A 24,937-nucleotide genomic window follows, 5' to 3' on the forward strand; every position below is an offset into this window, starting at 1 on the left:
GTTTTCATGCGGATGTTCACTCGATAAGTGAAGTCTGTGTTAAAATAATACAAACTTTTTGATTTATGACTCCATTTTAGCCGCAATTATTGTTGCATTACTTAAGTGTGCCGCTACTTACTTGGGCAAACCGATGCGAGCAGGAAGATTCCTGAAATGGGTTTCAGATGTTACGGCAGCATATAAATGCGTTTAAAAGTGTTTAATTACGTACAGCACATCCAGATACGTATCTAAGCAACAATAAAAAAAATATTATAGCTAATACTGTTTTTTCGCTCACATGGCTAATCAACAGTGTAGTAGCTTTCTGTATACATTATTCAGCTTTGTATTCGTTAGAGACCACTCTTGATTGAAGGCTTGAAAAAATTGCGTGCATGCGCACGAGAGTTGAGAGTTGGGCTTTCTTCACACTTTCTATCTTCTCTTGGAATAAACATTATCAAAAAATTCTTTAATTACTTAAGCGCTATAAGACCTTTAAAATGAATCACTATAGAGAAAACGTAAAGAAAGTTTGTCATTACGACTTTTGTTTTTACCCTCTTAAATTTTCAGTTTGCAATAAGTAATAAATTCCGGAATATAATAATGCGCTTACCTATCTAAAACAAACAGATCCAATTCCCAGCGTACAGCTTCTTCAGCATTTTGCTTCTTTTACTGGAACGGCATCCGTGATTTTAACCAATGAACAAGAATTTCTGCGTAATCTTGGTTCGGGAATTTAAATCGAATGGTACTTCGTAACACTTTTCAATCTCTTTCGTTGCTCGCTACAGAGGAGCGTGATTTTAAAGCTGATCCTGCTTCAATATTCTTCCAGGTCGTCATTCTTGGTGGTGGGAAATAAGTTTCGTTATCATAAAAAAATAATAACCAATTTACATTCCCTCTGAAAAAAAAACGACATAATACCCTCCTACCGTGTTGCATATAATGGTAGAGTATGCGGAGTTTATCGTACAGAAGCAACAAAAGGGCTGTGAGAGACGCCGCATTGGATGGCTCCAGATTATTCTAAATCACTTGTGGCTCTTTAATGCGCACTGAGAACGCACAGCCCGCTGGCGTTTTTCGCATTTTGCTTCGATCATACTGCCATCCCTTCATCCGGGAATCCATCCCGCTACCTTGAAATCAGCCTCAAAGCCTCACTGCACTGCGGCAGGTCGTTGTGCACCGAACATTGGCGGAGGCACCTGCAGCGGAAATGACTCACGCTCCTGTAATGTACTCAAGCATTTTCAGTTGTTCGGTCTTAGTAAGGAAGCCTGAAAAAATTAACAAACAACTGCCGATGTAAAACATTTGTTGCACGTTTCGTAAGTGGCTTGTGTTTTCACAGCAGCAAAATGATTTCTAGGTTAAGATGTATGGTGGGGATGTAATTGCAATTACGAACCACCAGGTTCTCATCAGGTTGTCAATGTGATTGGTACCTCCAGGCAGATAGCACATGGCTCTAATGTAATTCTGTCAAGCAGTTGTGTCAATATATGTGGAGCTATGGTCTAAGACACATCATGTTTTAGCTTTAAACAAATTTTGAGGGAAAACGCCTGGCCAAGTTTTCAAGAAGAAACATACTGTACTGCTGCTGCCCAGTTTCCAAGAATCCCCGTAAGTTCCATAAATCCTTTAGCATCTGTAAAGTGCGTGCCGGAAACTAATGTCTTCCATTATGACCATTCGGCTTTCTAACAAACAAGGCTGCTGTGTCGATGCCAGTTCATATTGTTGCATATCCTCAATCCTGGTCGCGGCCTTGAAGTTATATGTTTTCATCAGACCGCGAATTCCGCCGGCGACCACAAAAGAAGTCAACCTAATCCTCATGTTTACAGCCCCGGTCGCAGAAAGTTACCGACCGCTAAGAAAAAGAAAAACCCGAGCTAGACGACCAGGATAATGTTTCGCAAGCAGCGCAGGAATGACCCAGGAGGTCGGTTTCCTCACGTCGACAAAAACCTTGAAGAGCAGTGCAAACATGGCCCTACAAGGCTGTGAAAACCTGCTCCTATGCCCTTTGGGAGCCAGAAGTAACTCTACGCTGCTGCCCATATCTTCGTACTGAGTTACATAAGCTCCTAACATTGCCCCGCAATCGCAGAAAACAAGAAAAATACTAGTAGTGTTGAGGAAGAGAGCGGAGCTGATTGGCAATGAGTACCCGATGCGCGAGCCAGAATAACGAGCTCTTCTAGCATTTATATTGCGCAATGGGCATCGTACACTTGCTTTTCATCGCTAAGTTTCTGTACTAACCCTCATGTCACATCTCAGAACCTGGCGTGTCTTTTCTGCGGCCAGCTTGGATTTCCACCGCCGCTATTCTTGTGTTACAAAAAATCCACCAGCCTCGGAACTGTTTAAAGCCTGTTAAACATAAAAGCTAGGCTCGAAAAGAAAAAAAAACTATCCGGATTTCTTAGTCAAAAACTGCTTCTGAAGGGCTATTTAACAGCATACAGCGTGATTACTAGCGTGCATGAGATGAAATATAATTTATGTATAGTGAATTTTGGCGCGCATTAAGGGCCTATTGGGGATGCATTTTTAAAATATCTATATGATTGCATTCCTGATCTTTACTGAGCTCCTATTACTGAATGAGATGCCATCGACAGCAATGTATTCTTCATCGTTTCCTCACGTTGACAAAAACCTTGAAGCGCAGTGCAAACATGGCCCTACGAGGCTGTGAAAACCTGCTCCTATGCCCTTTGGGAGCCAGAAGTAACTCTACGCTGCTGGCCATACCTTCGTACTGAGTTACATAAGCTCCTAACAGTGCCCCGCAATCGCAGAAAACAAGAAATATACTAGCAGTGTTGAGGAAGAGAGCGGAGTTGATTGGCAATGAGTACCTGATGCGCGAGCCAGAATAACGAGCTCTTCTAGCATTTATATTGCGCAGTGGGCATCGTACACTTGCTTTTCACCGCTAAGTTTCTGTACTAACCCTCATGTCACATCTCAGAACCTGAGGTGTCTTTTCTGCGGCCAGCTTGGATTTCCACCGCCGCTATTCTTGTGTTACAAAAAATCCACCAACCTCGGAACTCCTTAAAGCCTGTTAAACATAAAAGCGAGGCTCGAAAAGAAAAAAAAACTATCCGGATTTCTTAGAGTCAAAAACTGCTTCTGAAGGGCTATTTAGCAGCATACAGCGTGATTACTAGCGCGTATGAGGTGAAATATAATTTATGTGTAGTGAATTTTGGCGCGCAGTAAGGGCCTATTTGGGATGCATTTTTTTTAAATATCAATATGGTTGCATTCCTGATCTTTAGTGAGCTCCTATTACTGAATGAGATGCCATCGACGACAATGTATTCTTCATCAGCTCTATACTTCAGGCGCTTGAAAAGCAGTCGTATGCCTAGTTAAACAGTTACAGATATGGCTGTAAGTTAATCATGGGGAAATAAATTTAACAGCGAAATCTTTACAAACTCCTACCCAGAAAATTCTACGTTACCTCGGCACTTCAAACTAGTTTAATGCCTTGCAAACTCAACAAGTGCATTGTTGACGGTTCCATGTCGTCAACTTGCAGAGTGATCTCTGGTGTAGATATTATATCTGCAGCATCATAACTAAAAGCCCAGTGCACTTCGTTTTATTTTTTCGTTTTATATATATATATATATATATATATATATATATATATATATATATATATATATATATATATATATATATATATATATATATATATATATATATATATATATATATATATATATATATATATATATATTGAGCTTTTTCATTGTGGCCCCGTATACTGCAGTCAAGCGTGACGTACGAGCAATCAAATGAATTCACATTAATTGTTTTCCCTTCAGAAAAGGGTACTACGTCTCTACACTCTAAACTGAAAGGAGTTAAAAGCGAGTAACGTGTCCTCTAGTCTACTCCTTTTAAAAAAGAGGTTGCGCAATGGGACAGCTTACTCCATTTTTACTAAACACATAGGCACATTCGTGTTTTGAGCGCATCCCAGGCTTTTTGACCCTAAAGTATACAAGATGTTAATGAGCAACATCATTATAAACAAGACAGAAAGCGGAACCGAGCGTTCAGCGTGACATATGTCGCACGATAATCTTGCAGCGTTAACAGAGCGATGTGCTTTTGCTGTGCGAAGGTCACTCTGTGTCGCTGAGCTTCATAGCATTCCTGCCGTTCTGCGCACATAATGTGCGGGCTTGTTTGCACACGGACCAGAACGACTATGAAACTAATTTAAAATCGATTTCCAGATTGCAGTCACGTGAACACGCACTGCCCGTGTTCTCCGCATTGAACAAGAGGTAGATACAAGAAGCGTATTTCTGTTCGGAGACCCCAAACAGTTTTTATCGTCAAGATATTTCAGCGCTTTGTGGGTCAAACTTCTTTTACTAATCGGCCCCTAAGCAAGCGCATCTGTCCCAATTTAACCCATTATTTATGCTAATGCGCTAAGCATTCTTGTCTGAGATGCTTGCTCCTCTCACGGGACGAAGCGTGGAAGGACATAGCTGGAAGCTTCTAGCAACTGACATTTAAAAAATTTCACATACTGTGATATAATTTGCAACCTGAATGTGAACAAGCTCTGAAATGGACGATGACCGCTTTGTTTGACGGCCACATAACATCTATATCACTATGCACGTGTTGAAGTTAGCCTAAGCTGTTTAAGTAGAGGGGCTCCTGTAGCGTCTCAATCCTTTGTGTAAAAGGAGCATTACATTGTAGGCAGCGTTTGTTGTGGTCAGTTTCATTTTATATACCCCACAACGCATTGAAGCTACCGCCAAGTGCATAGCGTTCTGTCAATCTTCTATTGCAATGTTCCTCAAGATACTGACTCATCAAAATCATACTTAAAAAATAAGTTGCTGCCGGCAATATTATGAATCAAGTTATTGGCTTTGGTTTATGGGGTTCATCGCCACAACGAAACTTAAGCTATGAGAGACGCTGTAGTGGACGACTCCGGATAGTTTCGACAACCCGGAATTCTTTACAGTGCACTGACATCGTACAGTACACTAGCTTTTAGTAGTTTGCTCCCATCAAAATGTGAACACTATGGCCAGGATCGAATCCGTGTCTTTCGGGCCAGCAGCACCATATCTCTGGAGCCACCGCGGCGGCTGTAAACATGCTGTGATTAAGCTGCTATTGATATGAATGAATATTCCCGAAAAACATGCTGTTAAACAGTACAGAAAATAAAGGTTTAGAGCCAATTATGCATTGTTCGGTCGCTTCAGTGTACTTCAGCCAAACAAACGGGGTTAGAACCGCCGTCAAGCTGCTCATGAAAAAGCTTTTCGTTCTTATCCCTGCATCTCTTTTTGATGTGAAAAAAATGCGAATTAAATTTAATTAAATTAAATTGATTGATTGATTGATTGATTGATTGATTGATTGATTGATTGATTGATTGATTGATTGATTGATTGTAGTGCTGCAGCTTCAATGTAGACTTAATTTTCTTCCCGTAGTACTCACACCTTCAGTGCTTTATCAATTATCTTCACGCTGATTCAACTCGTTTAGTCTTACCCCTACATCGGTATTCCGAGCTTGTTTGCGCTCGGAGGATCTTAGTTACAATTATCCTGTGAACTCGAATTCAGCAATAATAACCAATGAACACAAAATATTCACCGCGTCACCCTTTGCTAAAGAATATAACGTAAAATTGTTTTTCCCCTCGCTGAAAGCACACAAAAGAGGTTGGGGTGCAAGAAGTGCTTAGACACGAGATTTTGAGTTCACTGGTTTGGCCTGCTGGGAGCATTATGCACCAAGGCAAATAACTTCACCTCTCTCATTCATATAATGGCACAAGAATGCACACTATTAACTGCTCGTCCGACTTACTGAGCGGGCACTTCTGTAAAATAAATCACAATAAACCAGGCTAAAAAAATTATGAGGGATTGAATGATTGCGGCTAGCAGTGTCCATCACCTGTCTCTGAATTTTCCAAGGAGTTCACGCAAAGAATTTTATTCTATAACCTACTCTTGGCAAACTTTAAGGGCGGAACTTTAGTTTTATTTCATTGCACTGGCCAGTACACCATCTGTTGACTACTGGAAATAGTGTCGAGGGTTTTGTTGACGCTCTATGTAAAGCAGCTATCTATTTTGCGTTATGCATTGCTGCGGAAAAAAATCATAGTAGGAAGCGACTAAATAACACGGTTTTCCGGCCTGATGCCATAATAAATGGAATAAACCTAATCGAAGAAATAAAGTTTATGCATTCATAATAACTTTTAATACAATGAAGCTCAAATTGCAATGTTTTGGAATTTTTAGAAAAATTATGTATAGTTTCATGCAAGTATGTTGGAGGAGTCCTAGCAGCACTGCCTAAATTTTTATGTTGTTTTGTAAAATACCATTCAAAAATGTTTTTGGTATCGGACAGACAGAGCAGCACCTTGTGTACTATTATTTATTACGTAAAAAAGTAATGCTTTCTCTCGGTTTCAGCAGTGCGTCTTGTTTGCAGATAGGCAATCATATGCCTTTATATCCCTATCATATCTCTTACTGATGCGATCGCAAAAACAAATATAAGACATTGAAAGCGATGTCTCACCATCTCGAACTTCAGTGTGGATTTGGAAACGCATGCGCTACTTAGGAACAGAAGGGGACAAAATGACACATGAAACACGACACAAGCGCTGATATCGTGTGTCGCATGTCATTTTATTCCCTTGTACTGCTAAGTAGCACATACGTTTCCAAATATGATTAGGCAACAGGCCCCCATGTTACTATCTTTCTTATACAGAGATAGCGGCTGCCTGGCACACCTAATCAATAAGTAGTCAGCAGACACGCATTGTAAAAGGTACAAACGACGGCGCATAGTAAAAGAGGAAAAATGGGTGCCAGCCTTTCATTTGCGCATTTTCGGAATTAATGAAGCAAATCTTATTTCTTCGCTGCTAATTTCTCAGATGTAAAGTTCTTTCGTCTTTGGGCGTGTAGTTTAGTGCTCCAAGCGCAGTGATCCTGCCTAGCCTACTATTCCACAAGCGGGCATTAAAGTTGTTCTCGAGAATATTTTCGTGCACGTGCCTGCGTGTGCGTGTGAACGCTATACAAATCGAAGATTCTCTTTGATCTCTGCGGTGGATGTCTACCTACACAGGTCGTCGACCTTCGAGGCAGTCGTCTTTGATCCATTCGGCTCTAATCCCCCCCCCCCCCCCCCCCCCTCCCCATCCTCCCCCCCCCCCCCCCCCCCCCCCCCCGCCTTCCTCCCCCCCCCCCCCCCCCCCCCCCCCCCCCCACTTCTTATCCTTCGAATTTTTTTTGTGTGTTCACGCTCGTCTTATATAGTTGAAAACAAAGAATCCGCAACCCGGATTTGTTCGTCGCCTGAACATCGCGCCAGACTTGAAAAACTGTTACTGCTTAACTTTGCCAACGTAACCAGCTGTAATGGTGGCTGATTCAGTCTCCGAGAGTGGATAGGTATAACTTTTTTGCTTTTCTTGAAACCTGCTGGGCGGGGTCACTAAGTACGGCTGATTCGTTGAAAGCGGTGTGGTATTTCTCTTGACTACATTGTTCTTCTCTGGCACATCCTACAAGAAGGAGCTGGAAGTAAACAAGGAAAAACGACGCAGAGTAAGTGGCCACAGAAGAGTGCGAAGACAGCGTGGACAAAAGTCCTTGCCCTCTTCGGGTCGCTGTACTTTCCACTAGCGGAGCCCCGAGAGGCCGCTGAAGGCATTCCGTCGCCCGTAAGGATAAGTAGATCTGCCGAGTTGCGGTAGCAACGACCGCTCTTAATCCTCTCCGGGCCGAAGTGTAGTTGCCCACACATTTGCCAAACTCCTAAAGGGCCTCCCCTGGAGGGAACGAACTGTAATGCTGTCCAGTTATGTATAAACGCAATAAAGGCGTGAAAAGATTTGCTTCCATGTAAAGGCAGAAAACCATGTCCGAACTCCTTATTAGCTTATACCACTTTAACGTCTAATTTTTTTCCGTGGACATCATTTTACATTTTACATCAGTTAAATAAACACCTTTTCAAAGTTTCGTTTAACTCGTAATTGCACGAAGGGTATATAGTAGCCCGGTTTAGGAAACAGAATATTCTTTTGACGGGCTGTAGTCAACGTGAAAAGAGAGCGTTTTTGGATGTTGCTATGGCTCTGGTTATAATTAATGTCCCAATCTCCCTATTCTCGGTTGCTTCGAATTACGATGTTTAAGTAAAAAAGCGACCTTTATGTACGCTTCTGTAATCGTCCCAATAATGTTTCTACGCGGGGTGAGTACCACCACCATGGTTCCTTATAAAATTAAAATCAAAGTATATTTGCGTCTGCTGAAGCTGTGCTAATAGGAAAAACTTTCTTCGTTGCTACCAACCACACAGTAATCCTTAAAAAGTCCGAACCTTTCGTGAAGAAAACCTGCAGTGTATTTACCTTTTGTTCTGTGTCACTACAATTGTAGAGGACGATGCTTTTTCTCCATACTTTTACGAGGTGGGAGATAATTTTAAATATATACACCGAAGAGTAACGCTGCTAGCACTGTAACCTCAAAGCAACAAGCTATAGCATCCAAACAAATATATAAGACCACGTTATTCACAAATTCAGGCTGTCGGTTTAATTATCCAAAGATTTTCATTCTTGAAGCGTATTTTTGCTTATGCCAAACAGATTCATGTATAATCCATGCGTGGGACTGGTGTAGAGACAATCAAAGACGTAAGCGTTATTACCGTATGAAAAGATACTAACGGAAAGCCAAAATATAAAAGCACAGCTTTTATATCCTATTGTATACTGTAATATAATAAAGCGCTATAAAAATGCTCCTATTACCTTGTCTTATCACTGGTTCACCAGGACTTAATGACGGAGACAAATAATTACGGTGCACTTATTCTGCCTGACATGCCGGATACCATAACCCGCATTCACAAACTTGACATTCCTTGGAGGATGATAATCAGAAATCTTCTTTTTTTATGAACGACATGCCATCTAATTATGGGATCTCTGTTAAATTTCGACAAGTTCATATACGCAAATATTTTTTGGTATTCTCTTGTGTGCGCTGCATTGGGCACTAGGTGCTAAAAACTAAACAAATTTCAAAGGCGGATGTTCGACAGTAGCGAAAGGCTCACACAGTTAGAGGCACAATTTTTTAAGGGCATGCAAAGACTCGCTTCTTGTAAGTATGACAAGGCGCAATATCACTGTAACTCTGACTGCATTTTTCAAGTTAGCGGCGGGTAGTTAGTTACCAAGAGAAATGCGTTCCTTCAGATGACCACTGTTAATGCAATCCGTTATTAATCTTTAAGTGCATCAGAGCAACAACTCTCATTCTTTGAACTCCCAGGCACCGTAGTGTTCCTGTCGTCGGCACCTGCAAAACGGTGCATAAAAAATTTACCGGACAATTATACATCTGATGCGAAAGTAGTTAAAATTACCGTTGATGATTACTTTGATGCTTGTATTCTGATGAACGCTTACTCTCATCTGGCTTCACACACGTGACGGATTTTGTAGCGATAGCTACATTACGGTAGCATTTCGAGCCTTCTGCGTGGTGGCGGCACGTGACCGTGGCGGCGCCACCACGTTCACATGGCTGGTCACATGGTTGGTAACGTGGTGTGGTGCAGCTGCCGGCGGCGCGGCGCCGTGGCTGTTCACGGGGCTCGTCACGTGGTTGGTCACGTGACCAGCCACGTTGTGTCACGTGGTGCGGAGCAGCTGCTGTTGCCGGCGGCGCGGCGCGCCGGCGACACCGAGCTGCAACAGCTGTGCGCATGCGCCGTGTCAAGTGGGACGAATATTCAAGAGGAACGCCCAGGGAAACGGAGCGGCGAAAGACCGACTTAGCAATTCGATTGAGCATGTTCTACTCGGCTAGATGTAGCTATCGCGTCACTCCAGGTTTAACCAGAGCTAAACCACCGCCAATTGTTTTCTGGGGAGTGTAGTTGGGCGATGGTTGGTTGTGGGTGGCTGTGGGGTGGTCAACAGCACGTAGCAAAGCAGGTTGGATGAGGAGGTGGCTGGAGGATGGCGGTTCTGAAGGGCAACCAGTTTTCCAATTGCGTCTTTAAATTTTATTTCACGTTCGTTTTATGTTCCAGCTTTCGTGGGCTTGTGGTGGGTGCCGGCCTAGTGGCGGGTGCCGGTAGGTGTGCATACGTCGTAAGTTGCTCTTCTGGAGTGTAGAGTTGGCCGGACGTTGGTGCACGACGATCGATTTTGGTGACAGATGGTAGGCGAGGCTGGGGTGGGGTGGAATGGTGGAGAGAGGATGGGCGCCCTCCTATTTTGGGGGCGGGGGGGGGGGCAGTACGGAAGTGTTTAGGAAACTGATGCGTGATCAGTCACCTCCACACTTCTCCGCTCCTTCTCCCCCCCTTGAGCGATCCCCACTTGGGATGCAAGCTTCCGTTCAACAGACATCAGACTATCGTAGGAGGGGAGGGGGTGGATATCTAGCACTGCGTTCACAGTAAGACAACATAGATTACGCGCAGAAACGAGAAGAACCGACACCACGAGGTCGCCTCCGCGCAGCCGTCTGTCAGGGCAGGGCACGTCCCTCGTCTCGCTAGCATGCAGTGGTAGACTGACCGGCCAGCTACAGGGTGTTCCAGCCTCAATATTCGGTTAGATATCTCGGAATTACATACTCCAGTACCAAGCAATTGTCACGACGTACTAAGCACCAGGAAAGAATCAGGCGAAGTAGTCAAGGCCCCGAACTTTGTGCGGCGTAGAATTCTTGGCGATTGGCCGTCAACGTCAATAGCCCACCATTGATACACCAAAGCGGCGACAAAAAAAAAATACCTTTCGCTTACTTTACTATGTGGACCACCGAAGCTAGGCGAATGACAGGTTCATCGTCAAAAATAAAAGTGCGTGCCGCACGTGCCGACGTAAGGAGACGTCGGACACAAGGAAATGTTTAGAAGCCACGAAGACGTTATCCATGCCCTGTCTGGACCACTCGCTTCGTCACTATAGCTCGCGTGATATCGTCTCTAGTTCCGCAACTACTGAACGACATTAGTGCGGATTTTTTAATTGACGCTGCACGCGCCGTTTGAAAGTTCCGACATCAGTACACATCAGTTCAGCACCATATTGCCGTAACTTTGTCACTTTTTTTTTCGCTGCCTTGAAGTTTCACGCAAAAGGAGTACCTGTCACCAATGATTGTCCTACTCACTGCGCCAGCGGTAGTGAACAGGACAAAGCGAAGTACATTCCAGAGTTTGCAGCTGGGGATTATCAGCCTCATGTCGGAAATAAGCTGTATTTATTGCTGGTTTTAGATAAAACAGCTGTCGCACGCATAAGCTACCGGCTTGACATATGTATGCCCAAGAGCTTAGCGATGACCTGAGCCTTTCAAAAGTACAGCGCTCACCTATGTGCTTGATGTTAACTGTGAATTGCACCGTCAGTGACATTTCTGTAAAAATGAAAAAGATGAGGATTAAGTCCTTCAGTTCATATATTTACCATTTCAGGAAAAATATTAAATCAATATAGAAAGGAAGCACTGGAAAATGACAAAGTTGCATTTTGCTATGCTAGTGTAAGCTGCGCAGTGAACACTGCAGTGGTGAGCAAGAACGTAACTTCCAGGCTGGGAAACCCATTGAGAAGATCTGAACCCGTATTATGGAGAGATCACCAGGGATAATATCTGCAAAGGTGATGGACTCGCTCCTTCGCTAGACGTCACTTGACTTAGTTTTCTTTTATGCCACTCTTTGTATAAGCTTTCCTTTTCCATCTCATTCTGCAGGTCATTATAGTCTTGACTATCCTGCTGTTGTTTGCGGGTTTTTACGGCAGCTTGTGCAATGAGCTGCACTGTGGGGCTCGCTGTGAAGAGCGTCGAGTTATTACGACGGCTACTTTAGTGAAATTCACCATACTCTCGCCAGTCCTCGCGCACATTACATTGCACATCTGTCTTTTTTTTAAAGCATTCCTTCCAAACAACGCAAAAAAAAATGAAAGGAATGCATTCCTTTTGCAACCTCACTGCCCTTTGAAGTCAGCGTGTACGTACTGCGTACAAACAAAGTCACATTCTCAAAACTTATTAAACAACATGGCCGCTCTGTTCAAATCTTCGATCTGGTCGCTTTTCTCAAGAAGCTTTGTTTCAGCTGCACGTAACTCCTGAGTATCACGCGGCTCACCTCGAGATTATTTTCAAATTTGAACTTATCTGTGAATTTTGCCACGCAGGCATACGCCCAAAATATGCAGTAAAAGATGTTGTTGAATGTTTACATATTGTTTTACGGATTTGTTTAGCGGTATTCAAAGCGTATGTCTCGAATGGTTCTTCATCCATGTTTGAATTTCACGGTCTATTTGCCCGACATAGATATATATAAATATAAGAACAAAGTCTACTAGCAAATATAACAGTGCGCTTATCTACGTTTTGTGCCTCATATCTGTCCGGTTTGTTTTGCAGAACGTTTTTCTTCTAGTCATAATTCACCATGATCATTCACCATTCCCCAATAATTAAGCAAAACATTTTGCTCTAGATATTGAATGGTTCAGGGAGTCTTGTTCCTGCTTTTTTTAAAATTTCTTACACAAAATTTTCACTAGTCGCTGGGTGAACAGACTTATATGCAACATCAAATGTATGTTTGAAACTGACAACCATGCTCTCTAGGTAGACCACCCGCGTCGGCTTCAGAAGGTGGCATGCTCGACTACTACTGCCGGCTGGCTACCCACCGTTTCTTTTTTTTTTCAATTGGTGCAAGCTTATTTTTCAGCGTAGTGCTTGGCTTCCTTGTGTAGATGGCTTTCGAAAAGAGGCTGCGCCTTCACAGCCTGTCACTCCCTGTTGGAACAGGCACTTCTAAAAAAGAGCCACCACAGTCGAATATGGCCGCACATTGCGGATTTATAGCCCCCATGCACCAACGATCCGTCGGAGGAAAGATTGGCAAAAGTCCTTTTCCCCAAGCATCTCACCCCTGAAAAGCCAGACGCCAAGCCCGGGAAAAGCTTGCACATATTATAAAATCGATGGGTACCTTGTATCACTGGAGATCAAGCCCACTGCCTTCCGAATGCGAAGCGTATGCTCACAACACTTCGCCAACGCTGTGGTTGCCTCATTAAAAAAATAAGGAGACAACCGCGTGGGAGGAACAAAGGAATCTCAAAATCCAGTACAGCAAGAACGCCACGAAATAGTGCGCTGTAATTTAGGAACGCCTCAGAGTACATATGCAAGCATTGCGCTGCTATCAAAAGCATCTGTTAAAAATTAAACGAAAGCAACTCACGTGTATTACTAACACGAGGATTTCAATTGCTTGACTTGTGTATACTATTTCAAGTTTTCATAATGCAGCTACATTTATCATAAGCAGTTTTCAGCCAGCATCCATGTCTGCGGCCAGTTTTTTGCTGAAGAGAGCTTCTTTGAACGCATGGAAGACTTTATTTAGTCTGGAGTTCAAAAACTTGAAATGTCACCACTGCAGAACGGAAGTTAATGGTTCTCTACTTACCTTCTCTCAGAGTACAGAGCGCATGTGGAGTAGAAAAACTACATCCCGGGCAATAAACCTAGAAAGTGACGTAGGCGTAGCAGTGCGCCATGGACACAGACTCAGAATAGAATAGAGCATTTTGGAAACATGGAGGATGCGAAATGGAGTGAAAATTTTTATTTTTTACAATTTCTACTACTTCTATTTTTTCTTTCTTTACCTCGTCCTTATTACAGCGCAAAGAAAGGATGTGTAAAGTCTAGAGTCACTGGAAAACAAAAATTAAAAAATCGTTTTAGTCCACACAAATAGTTGCTACACATTACCAGCACTAGCTACGCCACCGGGGCATTCTCTCTAAATAGATGAGTACACGCTTGGCAAAGCTGAAATTAGCAAAAAAAAATTAAACAAGTTACCGGGGAATATGGGATGGAACACATCACCTGGTCTAACAAGCGGGCAGTCAGGTGCTGGTAAAGTAGGTTATTTAGGGAGGCAGATAAAAGGGCGTGTTTCGCGTGAAACACGTCCCCCGGCGGTGCAGGTGAGGCCGCAAGAGGTACGAAATTAGATCTCTTCGCTCTAGCGCGGAAGGACATCAGCCCCTGTCGCGCACAGAGTTGCGCAAATGACATCGTCACTTACGGCTTTGCCAAGATCAAGGGAAGAGAAGAATATAGCAGACATGCCACGAACAAAACCGAAGGGGAGTTATTCCGCTGGTGTCTCGAGCTAGTAGACTGCCTGCTCAGGCTTAGCGCCTCCCAAACTTTAGTTCCCGTCTTTGCATTGAAATGGTCTCACTCGGCCTCTCTCTACAAAGAATTTCTGCGCCGTTACGCTGCGAAAGTCTCCTTTCACTGTGTCTCGGCTGCTGACCATCTAGTTTTAGTGCGTGCAATCAGTACCAAAACGCTGCCTGAAGTTCAGTGCCATGAATTTCGAGCTATGGCTGGAAAATCAAACTTTTGTCAAGTTTTCTTTTCATCCACTTTGTAACGCGAGCGTTTGCGGTTCACAATTCGCACGTCGGATTTGTTCTTTGATGCGATGGTTCCTTAATTATCACTTATGCTGCATATTTTAAATCTCGCGCGATACACTTATTCTTCACCATATCTACACCTGCGAACTTTCTTCCATTTAGCACTAATATATGCGCTAGCTACGTAAGGAGCGTACTGTGAGCTTTCTGCGGGAGGAACTTCTCTCACCAACTGGAGGTTTTGCGCACCGAACGCGGGTCATACGCAATGCTTCCATTATTTAGTGCCACTGCACATACCCCCACAACCCTGAGCCATTGTCATTATGTCGGCTTCAGCATCACAAATGCCATGGCATTCGACCCATCGGGCGCATCTTCATTATCTTTCAACAGATGGTTTTACTGCGTAACTGCTTTTTGCCTCGTGTAACAAAATGCGCCCTTTGAAAACTCTTTCACGAGAGAGACCAAGCCTGATAAATCGTTAAGCGGCGAAGAACGGATCTTAGAGCTTGTGCATAATGACTAGTGGAGGGCCTGAACACGTGGCGACTTATTCTTGAGAGAGATGTTTTTCTTTCTTTCTATTTCAGGAATAAGGCTCTCGGAGCGCTATTTTTTAATGTTTCTGGTTATCCGATGCTGCCTGTGACGCTTATTGTGGACGATGACGCCACGCTGTTGGTGCAGAAACATGCGCATGCTGGGCCAGTGGACGGGCGTATTACGAAGGAGACCGTTGACATGTTTCCCTTACCGGACGAAATGCTTTGGCGCTACTTGTTTCTAAAAAAAAAACGGTGCGGAATTTGTGAGACTAATTAGTCGAGAGCAGTTACTGTGACACGGTTGGGCTAGATTTGAAGGCGGTAGTGCGATTTGCAGAGCCCCATCGAATAAATCCTGCCATGCCAGTGATGGGCCGCATGATTTTGGGAATTGTTGATTTTACCACAATCGCTATTCTTAACAAACGAATGAAAAGTAGAACTAAAGAATGCAAACTGAGCAGCTAGAACTCATGCTCCCAAAATATTCCCATCGTGTTGCATTTCCTGTTCTATACTGTAAACCGAGAACTCCCCGTCTCATCTTTTGCTAGTGTAGCATGAACTTAGTTTAGCCTTTTCTACAAAGACATGCGGCCCATGAGGCGGACCCTCTCATAATTGTATTATCTGTGGTTATGTGAATGACATTGCCCATGAAAAGTCCGCACCTCTTTATACGGATGACGTACTGCATCAATCTCTGTTCCACATTCTCAGCGGGACTTCAGAAACTGTGTAAGCTTGTTCTAGTTACGTTCATAAGGAAAGTTGATATACGCCAAAAAAAAAAACAACAGAAGGCAGAAGGCGAGAGATAAAAACCCTTTGAAAGGTTTTCGTCCTGACAATGCGTTAATTGAAGACGGTTAATGATGCGCCTGAATAAACTAAATTCTAGAAAGTGGTGCTCAATCGTGTGGAGAGTGTTCATCGTAGTAATCCATCCCTACAACATGCGCACGTTTTTAAGCCTAAGTTTTTGCAGCAAAACAGGCTTACATGCTGCTCAAACGCACCCGCCGTATGTAAATCACAGTCACTCGCGTCACTATAAGCATGCGCTCGTACGGCTGGTCGAACATATATGAAGCACCAGCGTGCTAACGTTTTAATAAAATATTCCCTTTCTCTCTTTCTACGACACACGTGAGAGAGAGAGGATGGCTTATCCGAGGTATTCACGTGACGTCACGGGCACCATTTTGTAATACAGCACGCCGCTGCTGCAGTGCGACCCAGAACAAGTGCTGATAAGCCGATTGGATACGCTCGACGTGCCTTATGGCGCACAAAATAGCAGATACCATGACGTCGGTGCGTACTCCTTGTGGTCCGCTTTGTAGCAAACTTGATGCGACTCAGTCCTTCATGCCTTACTATTTTTTTATATATATGAGTTGTAAAATGGCTCTGTCAAAAAGTAATTTAAAAAAACGCTATCTACAATGATGAATTCTCCACACAGCCAAAGATTGAGGTTTTGTGCCTGAAATCGTAGCCTCATTCGGTCTAGAATTTGAGATTAGTGCAAATTAGAAACTTTTAACTCGTTTTATCACTGCGTGTTGCATAGTGAGTAAAATTATAGCTTGTAAAATCATTCGCTGCCTAGTTTTAGCATTAAAGGCCCTTTATTCACAACTTCAATTCGTATAGTGCGAACACTTGTCGGCGGAGAGTGGTGCGTCATGTGGCATAAGCCACTCTCGAAAGAGGCCTTAATTTTCAACTAACAGGTACTGCGCCTATTTTTGATGCCGTACCCACAGGCCAGTTTTCAAAGCGTTATTAAGAAACAAGCTTGCATGCAAAAAAAAAACATCTTTAGCTGAGGCATCAAACAAAACTAACAGCAAATTGTACTAAGACAGTGCACACTGTGAATATTCATGCAGTTGATGGACGCCTGACAAAATATAGCCGCAGGGATAGCAGGGGGAGGGGGAGGGGGAGGGGCAAAAATTATAGGGGCTTAAGACGGACTAGATTTTGGAGTTCAATTAACCCACGTAGTCTCATCGCATGCCCAACTCACAGGACCGGAATCACACCCAGCCCCACTGTTTCAATCTCTTAGGACGCAATGTGTGTTGAAACGACGTAATCCTTTTGAGGCCTTGAGAAATGAGGCACCTGTGTGCTACTTCCAAGGCTACATTCCATAACCTCAGCATCTGCTCTTTTTCGCGTACCATTGTACAGCGCGAGAGGATAATGCGTTTCGATGATGGATTGCAGTTCCAAATATTCAAGGAGTAACGTAAATAGGCCCGAAAAAAATGGTGAAACTGCGGATTTTTTTTACGGTGTTTTCTTAACTGGTGAGTCCCGTACGTGCAAGAGTGATCAATTATTTAAACGGAAGAATGGAATTTATGAATTGCCGAATGATATGCAAGAAATGAGGTTGCGTGGATATTATGTTCTGTTTGTTCCTTTTCGAGTATAGGCTTTCTACTACTTCGTCCTAACAGTTCATCTTCATTAACCCTTGTATTACGTCTACTGCTCTAGAAAACCCTATCCTATTGTTGTACAATTGCCCTTTTCTTGTACTAGCCGCTTCTACATTATTCCACAGCACCCTGTATTCTCCTCTCTTCACGCTACCTTCGAAATCGCCTAGTTATTTGTATTTCGCGCCGGAAAATAAAGTGAACAAGGATCGACCACAGAATGGTAGACGTAAGGATAAGCAAGTGCAAGATAGTACGCCGATACTGAGAATAAAACTAAATGGTCCTTGTATGCTTTTTGCCCAATGTATCTGATATGTCAGCATATCCCTCCGGTTGGCTAAACAAAACCACAACTTTTCCATTTTACACTACAGCAAGGCCCACATTGGAACGGTAGGAGTCGCTCAAAGCCCCTCTTACGAAACAATCATACTGCAGTGAGAACACAATGATTAAAGTTCACTTGGAAAGTTTCTTAAAAGTTCTACATCGCAAGATCTCTTCCGACAGGGTATCGTAAACAGATGAAGCCTTCATTCAACTTTTCCATGGAACCAGGAGCATAACCTAGTTGAAGAATTTTAAGACCTCCGTCCTTAAATTGCGTTACAAACCTTTCATTATTCAAACAAGTTGCGCTATTTCGTTCGCATCTCGCTTGTCGAACAATTTTTTAGCCTTTCTCAGTCCTCCTTCCTGCGTAATTTGCCGGTAATTGGCTAATCACTTTTGCCTGCCACATTAATCATTGCGCGTTTACACCGAAACTCCTCCTTCGCAAGAGCAATACATTCCTAAAAGATAACATGTCCAGAAAAAACAAATCATGCGCGATGAAAAGCATCGACAAAATCAAGCCCGTGTAAATAGCCGTCGGAGGCCGGCAAAGTCTAGTATTCGTTTCTGGCCTGTTATGTTTTGTCTTTCTGCACTGCACTTACTTCGGTACCGTCTAATGGATAATCCCGGACGAACTCAAGTTTCCTCTCCAAGTCCTGCACAACAGTACAGATACTAGCGTTGCTTTAAGGGCAGCGCGGCGGAACGGCAGTTCTTGAGCCGAACTCCTTAATCTGCTGATGTTATTTTAGACAGATGACCTGTGAGCCTTTAAATTCCGTTACCATGCTCTAACGAACAAAGCTCTTCGTTGTAACCTTGTTACGAAGGCGCCATTTTCTTTGTGCTGAGCAAAGAGTTTTTTCTAGCTATCTTGGATCCCTCGCCTCTGGGTCGCTGTTAATTTCCTTACCCCTTAGGAATTTGCTACCTCTCTTTGAGGGTTGTTAGAAATGGCTTTCGCTTTGATATTAACAATGGGCGAATGCCATCCATACGCGACCAAAAACAGCGGCGTATCGTGAGTGTGACGCAAGCATTCCCTCGGTCCTTCTATCTTCACAGTGCCTTCAATTTTCAAAAGAAAAGAAATATTGCTTTTCAAAAGAAAAGGCTGAAATTACATTAATATTAGTCGCAAAAAAAAAGAGAAAGAAAAATGATTGGGCTGGAGCTAAGATACAGTGATTATAAGATTGAACATTCTGAATTGAGTGATATCGTGGTGGGAAAGAACAGGGTGCGACACATTTAGGTAGGCATATAATGGGGGGAAATGCTAAATGGTTGACCTTCATGCTAACTAATCGGATTCTCGTGAGGAAGCAACACGCCGCAGGGTGCATAGGAAAAGGCGATATGAGTTGAAACTTCTCTCCTACAGCTAGGCTAAGGCGACCATGACGGTCACAAGCCAGAATTACTTGGAAATCAATTAGAGAGGCCTTTGTCCTGCAGAGCCGGCTATACAGTTGGAGATGGTATTGTGGATGAAATCGGTAAAGCGCGATACGCGCCTATTGTAAGCGGTAACTATATCGCATTGCTAAAACATTTTGATCGGCTAGTCGGTATGTCCTCAGCTGTTAGTGTTACACGGCGATTATACAGTCAAAAGAAACGAGGTGGACGGGACAGAGCGGGTCTGCTCGATGTAGATCATTTCGTCTGCGTACATTTGCGCAGTAGCCTTCGTAGCTAATTGAAATATTTCTCTCGCAGACAGGCTCCTTTCTTCTAGAAATGTTTCTCTTTCAGCAGCTTCTTCACTTTGCACACTTTTACTGTCGACTAGTGCTACCAGACGCGCGTATGAGCAAACCGCAAGAAACAAAACAAATATAGATACCCCCTTGTAGCAGCCACATGTGCGACTGGGACTTATAGAGGTCTGCACCTAATTTAAAGCCTAGAGTTATCTGCGAATTCCACTCGGCTCACAACCTAAAAGTGGCGAAGCATGCAATAACCGACGCAAAAATAGCCCAGGATAGAACAGCCTAGCACCCTGGTGCCCTTGACCGGACATTTTTTTTTTTAACTCAGAGCCTCGTAGTGTTACAGTCTGATTTGTGCTTTCGTGATTTTCTTTCTCTATATAATTGTATGTTTAGAGAAAGTCATTTTCTGCTTTGCTTTTCTCTTCTTTTCGGCGTACTTATGTTCTTCGGACTCTGCCCTTTTTAATGTTTCTTGAAAGCCCTGGGGGTGTCAGTAATATTTTTAAAATCTGCATATGGTATTAGACAATTTTCTTTTGCGCTATCTTTCCCACATGAATATTTCGTATTTATCAATTTCAAGCGCTCAGGACACCCTTTCGCTATGAAGAACAGCGGGATCCATAAACAGCACGGTCTATTACGGTCACTTCAATACAAATGCGCAAACTCAGGCCCTGTCGTACTTTTTGAACATCAAGAATTCAACCACTTCGCGAGCATCCCCTTGAAGAGCGCGAGATCTGAAAATATCAACCTTGGTTATTGAGCGCCTTAAAACAGCGCTGCAGTTATGTAAGAATAAAACTTAGAAACAGGGCCTCATAAGGCTCCATTAGCATACCGTGTACCGTGTTACCGTTACCGTGGTCGGAGTACCGGAATACTGCCCACCGGCAATAAGCATGCGTTGATTGGTCCCGATGCGGAAGGCTTGCGCGCAGCAGCCGGGTGCCTGGCGCTATCTGGTGGTCTGCAGGCGATTTTCGCTTGGGCTGTGACGGCGCGCGGGCTCCCGGTACTCCGGTAACAGTAACGGTAACACGATACACGGTATGCTAAAGGTGTCTACTGTCACCGGAGCACCGGGAACCCGCGCGCCGTCACTGCGCATGCGCAGATCGCCTGCAGACCACCAGATGGCGCCGCGTGCCCGACAGCTGCGCTCAAGCCGTCCGCATCGGGACCAATCAACGCATGCTTATCGCCGGTGGGCGGGATTTCGGTGCTCCGGTCACGGTAACGGTAACACGGTGCACGGTATGCCAAAGGTGTCCAGTAACCGCAAAGCGGTACATGGTATGGTAAAGGTGTCTATTAAAGTAGGGCTGTTAAACGTAGCGGTAACAAACGGTGAGGCCTTTTCGGACGTTTTAATTTAAAAATATGCTTTTATAGCTTCTCAAATATTTGTCCTTCGCCTCACCTTTACCTCTTTTTAAATATATTCTACTTATGTAAATCATATAAAACTGTACAATAGACCCGAAAGAATATAGCAAAATAATTACAAAATGAAAGCTTTTGGTCATTTTAACATCGTAAAGAATCATAGAAAGTAAAACATACATTACTATTGTTCCTTTCACCTATTTTATCTTGCTTCAAAGAGGTTTCTCTGTTGTTTACAACATTCACTGGACACGTATATTCGTCATGAAATGCTTTTCATTTTTATGAGACATGACCCGCATGAAGTTTTGCCTGATTGAATGAAAATGCGCATAAAACTAGCCTTCATGTATAAAACCCGTGGGAAAACATTGACATCATTATAAACAAATGCAAGCAGCGCGTAAGGGAAGACTAACCCAGAGCGAATGACCCAGCTTTATTTAACTAAGTGTATATTGAGAGACAATAAATGTAGGGAAACCATTGGGTGTTCCCTTTCACGTGGCAACTACGTAAAAATCTAGACGTGTAGTTCGCCTATTCCTGATTATATCGTATTTCTTTCCCGTAATCTCAACGGCATTAAGCCTCCGCCTTCCAGACCCTAAGCAGATCACAGAGGGCACATTTTAACGAAAGTTCAATGTGACACAGAATGCATCACGTTTAATCAATTAATGTACGACTTTTTTAGCCCCCCGTAGCGGCGACAATCTTAGTGATGGCGCATCGTGGGAAGGAAACAAATATGAAAAAATATCGAGCAAACAGAATACATTAGATATACATGAGATATTAAAGCATAATAAATTACCGGAGAAATACAAGATGGAAGCTATATCAGATGCATGTGAGTAATAAATCACAGTAGCCATATAGAAAGAAAGACAGCGAAAAAGAGCGACAAATAAAATGTGACACAGTATATAAAAGGACTGACAAAAGCAGTCAAAGCAGCGGCCTACAGAAAATTGGAAAGGACAACCAAGGCAGGAAACTTAGTCAAAAAATGCATCTCCGAAATAAATCAGTTGGTTCTGCTATAAATGTAGGCGACCAAGTCAGAAGCGCGTTTTCAACTTTAGTCAATAAATTTCCAAAATTGGTCTGAGCATGACGGTACATACTATGTGCGTGATGTAGTCTTAAGGATAGCCAGTGTCTTTTGCCTATTAAGGATGTATAGAAAAATGCAGAATTTCTGATGGTTTCGGTATATCGTCATGCAAATATTTAAATAAAAAGACGAGGACGATCATCGAGCGGTCGGGGTGGCAAGGGGATTTGAAATTTATGAGGGAGATGCAGAGTCATAGACGCTGGGGGAACCACTCTACCAATTGATCGAGAAACACTTTTTGCGCAATGTCAATGATTTCTATGCTCGACCGGCACTTTCCGTTCAAACAACGGTTTCGTAGAGAAGGAGAAGATGGAGTATAGTCCTTGTAACGTCAAGAAGAAACCAGAATAACTGAAGTCCTTGAATGTACGACAGACTACACCGAATTCGTGAAGAGGTCGTTGTTTTAAAGAACTAAAATGAGTCGATATGATGAGCGTGTCATTTAAAATCCCATTTTCATAAATTCAGACGCGCGAGTCAAAGATGCAATAAGAAATGTGCGCGGAAACGGTAAGTAGTGAACTTTGGGGATCAAGTCAAGCACTTCCGTTTCAGCACTGTTCGGAAGTTTGCTGCAGGTGCACCAATTTCCGGAAGCGTTTATACTGGTGTGCAATGACAATATTTTTAGCAGCTTCTAATGTTTCGAGCAGGCTTAAAATTTAATGATTTCTCTGATTTTATAATCAGTTTTACAAACACAGTGCAGCAGTTACTGCCTTCGATTGCCTCTCCGCCGGATAATGATAAACTTAATACGTTTATTCATCCCGACTGGCTGGGTGTATTCTTTGTGCCTCAGTAGAAAGAGGTAATGTAATTGTGACTCTAGATTGCGTGAAATAACATTACAAAGAAAGGTCCTCTGAAAAAAACAACTTTTTATTCGCATCGCTTATTCGACTCCTGGCAACATTTCCCGAGTCTTACATGTGGCACCACTCCATTTTTGTTAGAGCCGCACACGTGAGCAAGCAGCTAGGGCGTAGCGAACTCTACCTAGTTGATCGTTGTGTAGTTGAGCTGTTTCCACAACCGCTGAAATATAACTTGGGTTTGGCACTTATCGAACATAGGTCTTCCCGACTAGTGTTAATGAGTTTTCGATCAATGTGTAAGCAGCAGGTACAATTTTCCCAACACTACCACTTGCTTTTATTTCTGCGATCAATCCGCTTAAAGCTTCCTGTTGCAACGCTAACGTAACGAAATTGAAATGCACAAAACATGACTCTTCTTAGCTCGCAGAGCCCCTTTTCGAGTGCAATGGGACGAAACGAGAAATTGGCCGTTCTCTATAGAAAGATAAATGGTAAAATTTGAGAGGATATCTATAGACATCTTCCCATGCCCCTCTGCAAGGTTGAGCTTTTTCTTTTGATTACCCGTCGCAAGCCTTCTTATCTGCTTTTAACAGGCTCGCTGTCATAGCTTAGCTATGTCCGCGACACGTTCTCACTGCAGCATCCTTGTGCAAGGCTTCTTTAGACAGGGCTTTCTAACAAGATCTGCCTTCCCGCGGCTGTCCGAGCAAGCTTTCCTTCGCCATTCGTTTCAATAAGGCAGAAAAAGTGGGTGAGCTACATTAAGAAAGGGGAATCAACTCACCTGGGAAATATTTTTGCAATCGTGGCCCAAGACTCGGCCTATCGGCCTACGGTGCTACAAATGAAGCAATATGGCGCAGTCCAAGTCAACGTATCGACATGTGGCTGACCTTTTCTCGGTTAGAGTTCGGTGAACTTGTCTGTTCCATAAGTCATTTCTAGAATCACGGCTGATTGGCTGCTTTTGCTGCGGCGGGCCAAAAGTATGGAGAAATAGGTAAGAACAAAGATCCCTTTAGAAAGATCGGGCGAAGAGCACTTGCATCGTACTGCTGGTGTTTTTTGTTTAATTTATAAACGCGGAAAAGGGTGCAGAATTTATTCAATACACCTTCTTCATTGATTTCAGAGGCATCCCGAATTTTGTCGTTTTTTTTTTTCCAGAGTACAGCAAACCTTTGGAAGTGCACTTAATCTTCTACTCCAAGGTTAATTTAACCTCTCTGTTCTGGGCAAGCTTTAGACTTCCTTCGCTCAATATAATAATGCAATGGTTAATTATTCCTGCTAAAATAAAATCTCGAAGCTTTAAATCTTTTGTATTTATAACATTTAATTTTTTCTTTTTGTGATTACTTCGCTCTCTACTTTCCACTTTCAAAGGGCATTCATCCTCCATAAGCATGCTGCTGTAGAAGTCCACCAGCAAAGCTGCTTCTTACGAACAAATAGAAAAACAACTGCTCCTAATGAAAGGAGCAGATAAGTGCTGAAATTCGTCCCTAAAGAACAGAATTTCAATATGACTTTTGTAACATTTTGTACAAAGACTTGGTGGAAGCGCCCATTTAACCAGATGAAGACAGCTCCAGTAATGGGGGGGGGGGGGGGGGGGGGGCAGAATTGCTGCATATCAATTACTTAGAGTGTACAAGTTTATGAACGCGAAGGCCACTTTCAAATATTGATGCCAGCGTGCAATACACCTGTACTTTACAACGTATTTTCTCTTTTTATAACAATTTGTGGAAGGAGCATCCCAGACAAAAGCCGAAGGCTCCTGGCGTCCACAAATTTATTAAGAAGACTTGTTTAGCCATGAGGGAGCGTAGCCGCTGGCAAGCCGAGAAGGCGCAGCGCCGAGATCCGATCGCGTAGCCGTCGAATTCTGATCTTACGCGCACCGACCGAGCGTGCTCGGCTATGTCGTCTTCTTCAGGAGCC

Source organism: Amblyomma americanum, chromosome 5, assembly GCF_052857255.1.
Source record: "Amblyomma americanum isolate KBUSLIRL-KWMA chromosome 5, ASM5285725v1, whole genome shotgun sequence".
Taxonomy (NCBI): domain Eukaryota; kingdom Metazoa; phylum Arthropoda; class Arachnida; order Ixodida; family Ixodidae; genus Amblyomma; species Amblyomma americanum.